The sequence below is a fragment of the Fundulus heteroclitus genome, chromosome 20 (assembly GCF_011125445.2).
Source record: "Fundulus heteroclitus isolate FHET01 chromosome 20, MU-UCD_Fhet_4.1, whole genome shotgun sequence".
Lineage (NCBI taxonomy): Eukaryota > Metazoa > Chordata > Actinopteri > Cyprinodontiformes > Fundulidae > Fundulus > Fundulus heteroclitus.
The window spans coordinates 15167631-15179776 of NC_046380.1; the positions used below are offsets into that span (position 1 = coordinate 15167631).

The following is a 12146-nucleotide window of genomic DNA, read 5'->3' on the forward strand; positions in this document are numbered from 1 at the left end:
GTGAAACAGAGCTGGAAATGATATGGCTTGTGGGATATGGATTTCTTAATTCTCATGCAGTCCTGGGAGAATTTACTGGTATGTTTTGGGTCATTGTTAATTGTGGGGTCCAGTTTTGCTTCAGGTTTATTTCCTTTTGGCAAGAGTCCTCTGACACATAGAATTCATGGAGGACTCTGCTGGTGAGCTGACCAGGTTTGAAATGGCATAAAAATCCCTGCAAGAAACCCCTGAAATATCTCACAGCTGAAAATGAGGAGAAGGGTACATTTTTCGCAGAACAACGTTAGAAATTCGTACAGTAGATAGGTACAAGAATTAAGTTATTTCAGCTAAAGGGCATAAGACTACCTGTTAGGGTGTTGGTTGTCATGACTCCTTCCTCACTTAGAAAACATATTTTGTTGATATGTTCTAATTAATAAGTAATGCAAGGTTATTTTTATTGGTGAAGTGAATTTATAATAACAACAATGATTTTTTATTATCATCATCATCAGTGGTAGTGGTAGTAGTAGTAGTAGTAGTATTAAAGACACAGTAGGTCCATGTATTTAAATAGATATAAAGGGGTAGAAGAATAAATGCAAATGAAACAAAAAAGCCACAACTTTACAACAAAGCTAAAACATCAATGGTTTTACATTCTAGACTTAAACCTGACTGAATCTTGTGCAGGATCTGCCAGTAATAGGATGACCTTATTTTGAACCTGCACATACATGTGTGCTAAAGGTTACTTAATACAGCATAAAACATGTAACAACTAACACTAGCAAATAACTGACTTGCACTCGTCCATCTCTGCATCCTAAGCGACATCCTCATTTTGTCATTATATGCCACTTTAAGTTTCTGCATACCACTTTGCTTGTAGCGTCTCCACAAGTGGGCAGCATGCACAGATGTAAACCATGCTTTAAAAAGCGGCACTTCCACAAAGACAAAACATATCCTGAACTCATGTGCAAGCGTATTAGCTTGTGTATAGTACACTAAACAACGTTGTCTGTAAAATGTCCATGTCATCAGCCAGATCATATAATTTAACAGCAGCACACGGTTTAAGAACAGCACTAGATAGAGAGAAATCAGGAAATACTAGTTAGAAAAGAAGCGCTTCTTATAATCACAATGTTACTTTTCATACTTTTTACTATCCTCAGTGACAAGCCAAAGTTTAAAGTATAAACAACATCCGTTTGTGGGCTTTGTCCTGCCTGTGCCATGTAAAAACCATGAAAGGGGACTGATTTTGTCAAAAGAAAAAGATAAACGGTTCAATAAATTACAATAGGGTAAAAATGTACACAGCACCTGAGATGCTACCAAGAAAAGAAACGACAAGTCCAATAAGAACAAAATTCCACATCTAATTGTAACCTGCAGCTCCATTTCGTTCTTGATCAGCTACGTAATAACCGCCTTAACTAGCTCAAAGACAAGCCAGCGAATGACAGGTTTAGTTCCCACAGAGATTGTTTAACGCTGAGCCCATCAACCTTTACAGCATGACAGGAATGGATGTGAAGTACAGACAGGGCGTTGGCGGAGGGCTTGGTGTCACATCATATCCATATTCATCCCATATGTTTGAAGTCGAAAGAGAGCAGCTTTAATAATCATGCCTACATGCTGTTCAAAGAGACACGAGACATGGGAAGAGAAGGAATATAGAGTGAATGAGTAACTTCAAAGGGCTCTGGGCACAGGCTCACATATACACGTGGAAAACACACTCGTACGCATGAGGGAGGCGCTTTATTTACATATGAAGGTCTGTTACCGAAGGCGTCGCTGGGAAATAAGGGAAAAACTTGCCACACGCGAGAATTTAACCTTAATTACCACAACAATAAGTGACAGAAAAACAAGTTCCGCTCATGTCCTTCAAAAAATAGGACGATGCACTCTGCTTGTGCAGGATTATTGGGAACAAACCATCACCCCAAATCTTAATGCTAAACTTAGTTTTTAGCCCGATCCAGTGGTGGTATGATGCTTAGCATGTAAAGTGTTGCATCACGGCACACATTTTGGGCAAAAAAGAAAAAAAAAATGCAATATGTCATGATATAAATGTAAATCTATGTTAAAATCTTACAAAAATGTATCCCGAAAAAAAACAAAAAACAATTAAGTTCTGTCTAAACACAAAGAAAAAAAAACATAACCTTATGATCTCCAATCAAACAGAGTTTGAGAAATTGGTCAGTAAAAAAAAAAAAAAAAACTTTTAGAGGGCATGTCACTAGCATTAACATAATTAGAGGCACGGTAGACTAAACTATGAGCACAAGTGAGTGTTTTGACCATTTTTAGGCATATTTGTAACTTGAAGCTGGATAAACTTGAAGGCTTAATGAATTCAAGCATTGCAGGTGATGTCTAAGGAGGTCAGCACCTTTTATCAAGGTGTGTACAATGTTTGGCAGCTTCTTTTCTTAAAAAAAAAAAGAGATTCCTGTTTGAGGTTCACTAACATTTTAGAGAAACAGAGAGCATTGCACTTGGTGATGACTAAAAACAATCCTCAAAAACAGGACATGCCTAATAATGGTGCACACAGTGTAATGTAAAAGATGAGTGGGAAATGTCATGTTTAAAAGCTCAGAAGCAATCGCTTAATACAAGACTGGGACTTTTACATTTTAATGAGAACTTATATTACACCAGAAAAGCTGAATCAATGGATCTGTGGCAGTCGAAGGGCTTCTTTTATAAAGCTTGAGTACGCACAAAAATAGCACATGAAACTTGTGTATGTCACTTTTCAGGCAAAGGTTGTGATCCAAAGAAAGAGAAAAAAAATGGTACAATCTAGTTTACCGTCAGGGGAAGATGTACGGTCCTCAGGGCAACTCTGACCCATGCATACACTCATTTTGGAGACTGGAGAAATTGGCAGTGAAGACGGTAAAGTGGTGAATTGCAGCCAAACTGCATGATGATTCCTCTCAGATGTTTCATTTCACTTCATTTCAGACTTTAATCATAGATAGAGTTTATTGTAAGAATTCAAAAGCACAGAGTTATTCATGCTTGTGCTAGGGTCACATAACTATACATGAGGACCTTTAAAATAAATAAAAAGATGCCTATAAGCCAACTTAAATCTTAAATAAAATACATCTTAGTATTCTTCCCTTCTCAGAATGAGGATCTGAGTGCAGTCTCCTCCAAGACAAGAGGAATTTCAACACGTGGCACTGCTCCTTGAAGTCATCCGATGTTTAAAACAGCAATCAGGGTCACTTTTCATCAAGTTTCTTTTATGTGGTACAACATGTGTACTTTTAAATCTGATTTACACATCTAATAAACACCTTTGTGTGAAATTGTGTCACAGCTTCTTTGCTTTTCTTCGTGGTTGCCATTATTAAACCATGATAAAACACAGATCCGCTGACTCATTTAAAAACTCATCAACATTCATGAGGATCTTTGCATTGACCATTTATGGCTGAATCTGGCCAGAACATTAGACGGAACCTTGTACATAAACGTTCACACACAGCTGGTGATCTAACGGAAACTGCGAGCTGGTGTGTGTGCCTGAAGTACACTGTGTTCATAGACGGATGTAAACGGTCCCCCAAATTATTACACTCCCACTACCAGTTTAAGCCATCGACACAAGGCATGATGGATCCATGCTTTCATCTTGTTATGGCAAATTCTGACCCTACAATCTGAACGTCACCGCTGACATCAGGACTCGCCGGATGAAGCCATGTTTTTCCAGTCTGCCGCTGTCCGATTATGATCAGCCTATATAAACAATAGCCTCAATTTCCTGTTTTTACCTGACATGAGGGGAACCATGTGCCTATGTTCCGCTGCTCTAGCCCCATCTGCTTCATTGTTTGTAATGCTGCACATTTTAAAAGAGGTATTTAGCATTCCTCGGTTGCAACTAGTGATTATTTGAGCTACTGCTACTTTTCTGCCATTTTGAACCAGGCATTCTCCTCTCGTACTGCTGCTGATTGGACTATTTATTTTTTTGGTCCAATCTCTGTAAAGTTGTGTGTGAGAATCCCAGTAGATCAAAAGTTTCTAAAATATTCTCACCAGCTTATCCGACCATCTAAAAGGTCACCCGAATCCCCCTTTTTCCACTCATTGTGATGTTCAGCTTGAACGTCAGCAAGTCTAGATGTGTAGCTGCCATCTGATTGGCTGAATCGATTTTGTGTTAACAAGCATTTGAGCAGGTGTGCCAAACGAAGTTCCCCGTAAGAGCGCAGAATTAAAACTACCCTTCAACCTTCAAATTAGATTAAAAAACTTTTTTTTTTAAATTGCTTTATGTTGAATAATTGATTATTCCTCTCTCTCTTTCGCCCAAAAATAAATCCTCTTTCAGCCTGAAGTACAGTGCCGCTGATAAAAGCCATGTGACGAAGCGTTCACTTTCTCTGTGGATGTACAGTTATAACTACCAGCCATGATGTCTCTCTCTCCATATGAGACACATGCCTCAAGCCAAAACAGCCTTTCATCCTCCCAAAACCATGCATTATTGATGGCAGGACCAGAGAGACTCACCGAAACACACACTGCGCTTCCCAGTGTGACGTTTGGCTGCCGAATGCGTGTGTGTGAATGCGTGCGTGCGTGTGTGTGTGTATACATATGCTACCAAACAGGGAGGCTGGATTCTCCCAGTGATTAGCTGAGTAAACTGTCAGAGGGCCAATCAAATGACAGATGATGACAGCAGGGCGGCCATTGGCTCAGACCCATTATTCCCAAGGTGACAACAACCTGTCTGGCCAGTTGACATCACCAGAGTGTGTCCACTATGTGTGTGTGTGTGTTTTTCTTTTTTCCCCCACCTTGTTGCACATACTAATATTCCACATGTGTGATGCCATCATTTCAAGAGACTGCTGACGCAACACTTGTGTTTACAATGAACCCTGAAGCTTCCATCGACATGTAGTGAACTTCTACATTAAAATTCACTTCAATAATATTCATGTTCCAGTTCCCTCTTTTTTTTTTACTGTAAACATAAAAGCAACCAGAATAAAAATACACACACACACACAAAGAAACACAGCTTTTCCCTTTTATGTAAAATACTGCAGAATCGTCCAGGAGGTGTTGTAAGCTCTTGGAAAAAAAAATAAAAAAATTATTCAAGCATTTTATTTTATTTTTTCGTTAGCTTGGGGGAGAAAAAGGAAGGTGAATAACACACAGCCTGTGTTTAAAAGTAATGAGCTTATTTCTTCTGCTGAAATAAGCTTATGCTTATTATTTCAGTCAGAAGCTCAACGAAAGCAAAAAAATGTTGATCACGTAGGAATTTTACTTTAAAACTGCTCAGATTTCATAAAATCTTTAACTAAATACTTTGATTTACTTACTAACACAGCATTTACTTACTAAAACAGCAATATACTATATACAATATATCTATATGCTTAAGCTTAGTAGTGCAAAAAATAACATTTATAAACAAATCTCTTGTCATAGGTAGCTCTGGTAGTCTGTCCATTTACCTTTTCTGTGCTTTTTAATTTTTTTTAATGTTTCATCTTTTTTTCTTTTTTTTTTCACACAAAAACAATTTACAGCCCACAAAAAAATCCCACCCACCCCACAGAGGAAATCTTGATTTAAAAAAATAAAATAAAATGTTCCATGCCTCTCCTCCACTGACTGCTTTATGAAAAACAGAACCCTTTTTTCCTCTTTGTCTGACATTAAAACATACTAAACTTTTCCAATAATGACATCAGGACACCCTTGCAAATGGTCTCTTAATTTTTACTGGGTCATTTCTGGTTAAATAAAGTCGAAAACATGTTTTGCAAAATATTCTTGATTATTTTCTTCATACTCACAGGTTTAGACACATTTCCTTAATAGTATTGTGTAGGATTGCCATTAAACTTTATAAGTTGGATCAAACATTTTGGGGATCCTTCCAAAGACTCTTCACAATTCCTCCTGACAGAGCTGTTGTAGGCCACTTCACTCACACATAACTTTTGCCACTTTTCACACAAAGTTACTGTGGAACTGTGATCAGGGGTCTGTGAAGGTTATCCCAAAATATTTACTCACTTTTCTCTAACATACTTTTAAACTAATTTGGTGGTATGCCTTTTTAGAAAGGAGGTTTTAACTTCCTGGCTGAGATGTAGCTTTCAAATGTTCACAAAATGTACTTTCCTCAGGTTGAATTGGAGGAACAATGTACTCATAGCATTTCCCCAGTCCAGTTCAGTTATTCTGACGCATGCACAGTTATTTTTACAGGTTTCTCTTCTACACATCATGAGTCAATGTAAATAGCACGAAGTATCAGTGCACCACTATTGTTGCAAAGACAATTAAAAGCCACTCCTCGTGATGACACCCATTTACTGAAGTTTATCAGTCTATCGTTCTGTAAAACAAACACACAACATGATGCTATCATCCACAGCTCGAATGGTTTTCTCAGGCTTGCAAGCCTCCACCTCTCCCTCCAAAAGTCCTGATAGTCATTATGAATGGACCCTTCAGTTTTAGTACCCTCAGATCACCAGCCATGTTTGCAAAAATTATTTGTCTCCAACTGCATTTCCAGACTGTAATATGGCTTTTCTATGTTACCTTTGGAGTCACTCATTCCACTGTGTACGACATTCTCTTAACAGCTTGAACTATCATCTTCACAAGGTGTATGTTTTTGGTTGATGTGGTTGCTCTGCAGTTGATATCCACACGGAACACAAAACCCAAATCCCTCATGTCTGGTACACAGAACCTGTCTACTTCGGGAGCTTTGTGAGGGTTGGACATTAACAAGATGCTCATGGCACCTGCAGGTGGTTGAAAGTTGATGAACAACACTTTTTGGAGGTCCACAGTTCTCTTCCTGATATATTGGTGGATTTCTTTTTACTTTCCCATGAGGTTATAAATGTATAAAAAAAAACAGCATCTATCCATCCATCCATTTTATGATTTTGTTGTTTGTGGAATGAACCGAAACGTATAGAAGCAATGTCTCTGGTTTCAGAAGAAAAATCTGAATACTCACTTCTATCTGAATTCCTCTAGAGAAAAAATATATATATATGGGCCATCAATCCTGAATGATTTTTTTTTTTTTTTTTTTTTACAGAATAAAAAATAAATTCATTTTCTCTGACTGAGCTGCTGGCTTGTTGCTGAGCCTGTGGGAATGTGCAGTACATTGATGTTTCTAATGAAGAGTGCTGAGCTCCATTGATCCACCGGGGATGAGAGTGAGCTGTCAAAAGCTATCAAGCAAGTCGAAGACCCACTTTCAGCTGCACGCAGCTGAAGTGAGCGCGGAGCGGAGGAGCAAGGAAAAGGGAGCGAAACCTCCGATTCAAATGGCACTAACACACAGACAGGCGCCACATTTATTCCCTGGAGGGTTAAAGGGGATTTATTTGTTCGATCGGGGAACATTTCACAATTAACAACGAGGCTTCCAACATGTCAAACACCTACTGGTATGTTCATCAAAATATTTAAGACAATCTGCCTTGGGGTTAAATGTAGATATCTATTAAATAAGAAGAACATTTTCATACTCCAACGATCTTATTTTTGTCACACTTTGACTAATAAACCTATTGATTAACTGTTCCAGGGCCTAAACGTATTTAATAACATTTTATGTTATCTCACATGGAGAGACAATAACCCTTGTCATTTCATTTCAGCACTCTGTAACATCCATGACTATGCTCCTCAATGAAAGTGACAGATATTACAAGTTTAAAACATAAATAAATGTTTAAACTTGGAAAGGGAAGGGAGACAAGTTATTAAAGCTATGTAAAATGAGAGGAGGCATCATCAGTAAAATCAGGTTATGAGTCTTCAGAATGTAATGTACAACCTAAAGAAAAACAAAAGTTCTAAGAGCTATTGCTCTTTTTAGTAACTTCATTTTAACTTTTGAAAAGCAGGAAAATACATAAATACTGCATCTTAAAAGGTGAGTTTCACCCAGTTCCTCTGTGGTGTACCGAGGTAAGTCTGTATCTTTGATACGGGAGACGGCCCAGGTTTGAATCCTGGATGCGTCAGGAAGACATGCCATGTCTTTCTGCAAATTGTATTATCTTGCTGCAATGGCCCTTGAATAAGGGTACAGCCGAAAGCACTCATAAAAGGTAAATAACTTAATTTTAACATCTGCAAACTCTGATTTCTTTGATTATACACAACACTGCAAAGTCTTCCAGTAATTTACTCAGACATGAGCAAACATATGTGGAAATACGCTGTATATACAAAGAGAGAATTTGGAATTATTTATTTATGATTACTTTTATTCTTCAAAAAAGCCTGAACTGTTAAATGAACATTTTATCATAACCAGCTAATCTTCAGGGCTAGTCTGTTTTTTTCCCCCTCATATTTTGATGCTTTTCTCGTCCAATATAATCCCAAGCAGTGATATTCAGATGCAGGCCCTGGGGAGACCAGTCTGCAAATGGTAGTATAGCTTTCTACTGTTGTGCAAGGTTCACACATGCTTTGCAGCATGCAGTCCTACCAATTATAGCACCTACTCTGTGTTTTAACATTGGTTGATTGTTTTCTCTATTTATTTCTCCCCTCACCTTCTCTGTACATATAAGCATTGCATATAAATATTGCCTTATTAACGTACAGCTGCTTTGGTCGCTGACTTTTAGTCCAGTTCTTGAGTAATTTGACAAACAGACGCCCTTCCTTAAAAATCACTTCCTGCATGACCTTACTTGAGATTAAGCTAATTTTTTTGGAAAAAAAATTGGCAAACAGATCAGATAAGGTGAAAATCTGTCTGCTTTTTTGCACTTTTTTCTCTTCTTCTTCTTCTGCTGTATACATACATAAGCTTACAATCCAATTCAGATGTGCACAGCTTTTTATGCTTGACTTTGCTTGTTCTCAAATACTCCAGGTACCTTGGTGATTTGATACATTCCCTACACATGATATAAACTTTGGCCAAGTTTCATAGAAATAGTGCTTTGGGGATTATGAACGTCACATAATTATATTTTCTTCTTCGCAACATAACTGAAAATCAATGAAATTAGACAGAGAATGTTTGAGAGCAGCAATTCTCAATCTTGCCCAAACTCTCAGTTGGATTTAGATTTGGACTTTGACAGGGCCATTCCAAAACAGATTCTGCTTTGGTCTAACTATTCCATTGTAGCTCTGGCTGTGTGTTTGGGGGTCCCTGCTGGAAGGTGGACCTCTGCGGCGGTGTTAAGTATTTATGGCCTAGAAGAGATTTTCTTCCATGGTGTTTCCTGCATTTAGGTCCATCCACTTCATCATTAATTCAGACCACCTTCCATGTTCTTGCTTAACAAAACCATGCCATAAGCATGATGCTGCCACCCCCGTGTTTTAAGGTAGGGACCATGTATTTAGAGGGATCTGTAGTGTGACTTTCCCACCACTAATCCTGTTCTGAATATAAGCCAAATAATTCAAATTAGCCTCCCTCTGGAAACATGACATGACACATTCCTCTGTTTATTTATTTATTACAATTCCTTTATTCTTGTGAAACTATCAGAATGGCTAGATTTGTGAGGATTAAGAATAACAGATTTTGTGTCAACAGATAAGAATTAAATGCCGATGGACTTTATTTACAAATGGGGCGAATGGAAAAGAGTTGGTTGAACTGGATTTTATTTTGGGGCATCACAGTAAAGCTGGCTGAATAGAAATGTATGTCACACTATGTATTATTTTCCTTCCACAGTTATTAACTACTTTTAGATGGATCATCACATAAAAACTGTATAAACTACAATGAAGTGAAAAAGTTAGGGGAGTGAATAATTTTACTTTACTTTAGAGTACTGATTCATCCCCAAAGTTAGGTGGCCTTTAAGGCTTAAATGATTCATAGGTCAGGGCTGGGTGGCTTAAGAAAGCAACAGAGGAAAACAATACTTATAAAGGGGTCAAGAAGTGGACTGAAATAAAGAGGGAAATGGAGACACCCAAAGAAAAACTTTAAAAGACCTTCAGAAAGCCAGGACAGCTTGTGGTAAAGGCAACAGGTTTGGTTCATACAGAACAGAAAGAAAAATAATAATGGAAGTTTAATGTTTCTTCACATTTATATGCACAGTGAAAAACATATCTGGCTTAATATATACTTTAACATGGAAAGGATTTAAAAACAAATCTGGACAGAATGTCTCCATCAAGAGTGAATGTAACGGCCAAAACATTAAAAGCCACGGAGGGAAAGAGACACGTTCAGATCAGGAAACAAAACTGTAACTGAAATGAAGATCAAAACAGATACACACCCATATGAGAAAGGTGGCAGTTGAAGAGGACCAGAGCTCACGGAACGCAGACTCAACTTTTGCAGCGTCAAAAAAAGAGGTAAGAGGAGGTTTTGCTGTGCGACATCATCATGATTTCCCCACAGAGGTGACTGCACACATGCAAGTAGCCACGCAACTCATCCCATAGACAAGCTGAGTGAAAGCAAAGCTCCAGAACAATCTGATCACTAACCCACCACAATGTCAAAGACGTCAGTCTCTCTATCTTTCTGTGACACTAGATCCACACAACAACGTGTGAGGGCCCTCTTGTAATTATGTCTGGCTTGTAACTCTGCACCTAATAGTCGGGGTACAGGGCTGGTTTTAATCAGAAAAGTTGCAAATAGCATTAATCTTTCTTGTGTCGTCATAAGCTGGCAGAACGAGAGAAAATCTCCAGCTTTGCAAGGACTTAAGAATGATTATAAAACAGCAAAAATGCAATGCGTCAGGCGAGCAGTTTCCATCACACTCTGTGGTTAACCTGTCCATACGCTGGTATGGCCTAGCTTTGCATGCGGATGCATGCAAATATTTCTGCACAAAATATGACGTATGTAAAGTGACTCTTATCACTGTGGCTTAAAAAAAAGATGACCAAAAGGAGTACATTGTTTCAGCAGCTTGGAACAGTGCATCAGTGCCTCTAGGACAAATGCATTCATACAATAATAAATGATACAGCACGTCATCTATTATAACTATAGGGAGCGGCTTGAAAGGAAACTCTGCACAGGTTCTCCTAAACAGGAAATGTTTAGAGGTTTCTTTTCAAAGTCTAAGCAGTCTGTAACAAAAGACTTTAACTGAATTTATAGACTCACAAGGCGAAAACGTGTTGCGGAAAAAGTGCATTTATTTTTGCTGTAACGGTAAACCTGAATGCATGACATACGTGACCTGTGACATAACTGTGACCAACATAAGCCCACAGCTTTATGGATAATCATTCACTGAGTAAAATATTTGTATATTTTCAGCACATTTGACTACCAGTAGAACTTTTTACACCCTATAAACAAAACATTACCAACAAAATGCAGGTTTTAAATTTATCACGAATAAAACTGAGGATTAAATACGTAAATATTACACTGTAAATATTAGAAAGAGTTGTAAATAAATAAATCTGTGAAACAGTTTGTTGTTATTTATATTATTACGAATACAAAATACAGGCTAAAAAGTATATAATCTGCCCTGCAGATTAGATAGATATGTTTTCAGCAAATAAATCTTTACATATTTTATGATTTACTGTAAGGGACACTCACCTTTGCAGCAGCGACGTACGCGGTGACAGCTCTGTTGTGTTTTGGAGTGAACTGCCCAGAAATTTGCGTTTGCTTCCTAATAAGTTTGCAGCTCTTTTCTCGTAGATATTAATAACTCCACATAATTGGGCTAATAGAGACCCAGTGGGAGAAGCTCGCCGGGCACTTTTGCAAATTAACTGTAACTCATGGGAACTAGTGACATTTCCATCCCACGCTGACAGACAGACCCCTCCTCGTTCTTTAAGAGGGCAGAAAATAGCTTGCGCTGTGTAGGATTTGCTGGTTTATGATTGGCTGTGATCGTGGACTCCGATCTTTGGCAAAGCCAATCACGTTACAGAACAGGGCGACAGCTGTGGTGAGCGTGTTTGATATCCCGGCATCGCCCGGTTTACAAGGTATACTAATGAAAAGTGTCACCGCCCGGCGATGCTGGCCCAAATCAACAGAACAAGCCAATCTAAACCCATATGAGCCACGCTTCGGGGAAATCATTGTGGGAGATGTAGTCCTTTGACTAAGCGATTAG

The 12146-nt window shown here is 38.3% G+C and overlaps 1 protein-coding gene across 5 annotated transcripts in view; it reads right to left on the reverse strand.

The window, feature by feature from the left end:
• The window catches only part of arhgap9 (Rho GTPase activating protein 9), a 74539-nt gene extending 62689 nt beyond the window's left edge, over positions 1-11850 (reverse strand). For 4 of the 5 annotated variants that reach the window (XM_036151837.1, XM_036151838.1, XM_036151833.1 and 1 more), the window contains exon 1: positions 11615-11850. The gene's annotated coding sequence lies outside the window, so the exon portion shown is untranslated. Of the gene's footprint in view, positions 1-10316; positions 10523-11614 lie in introns of those variants that run through there. The other variant, XM_036151835.1, reaches the window with a different exon arrangement.
• Positions 11851-12146: the final 296 nt, after the last annotated feature.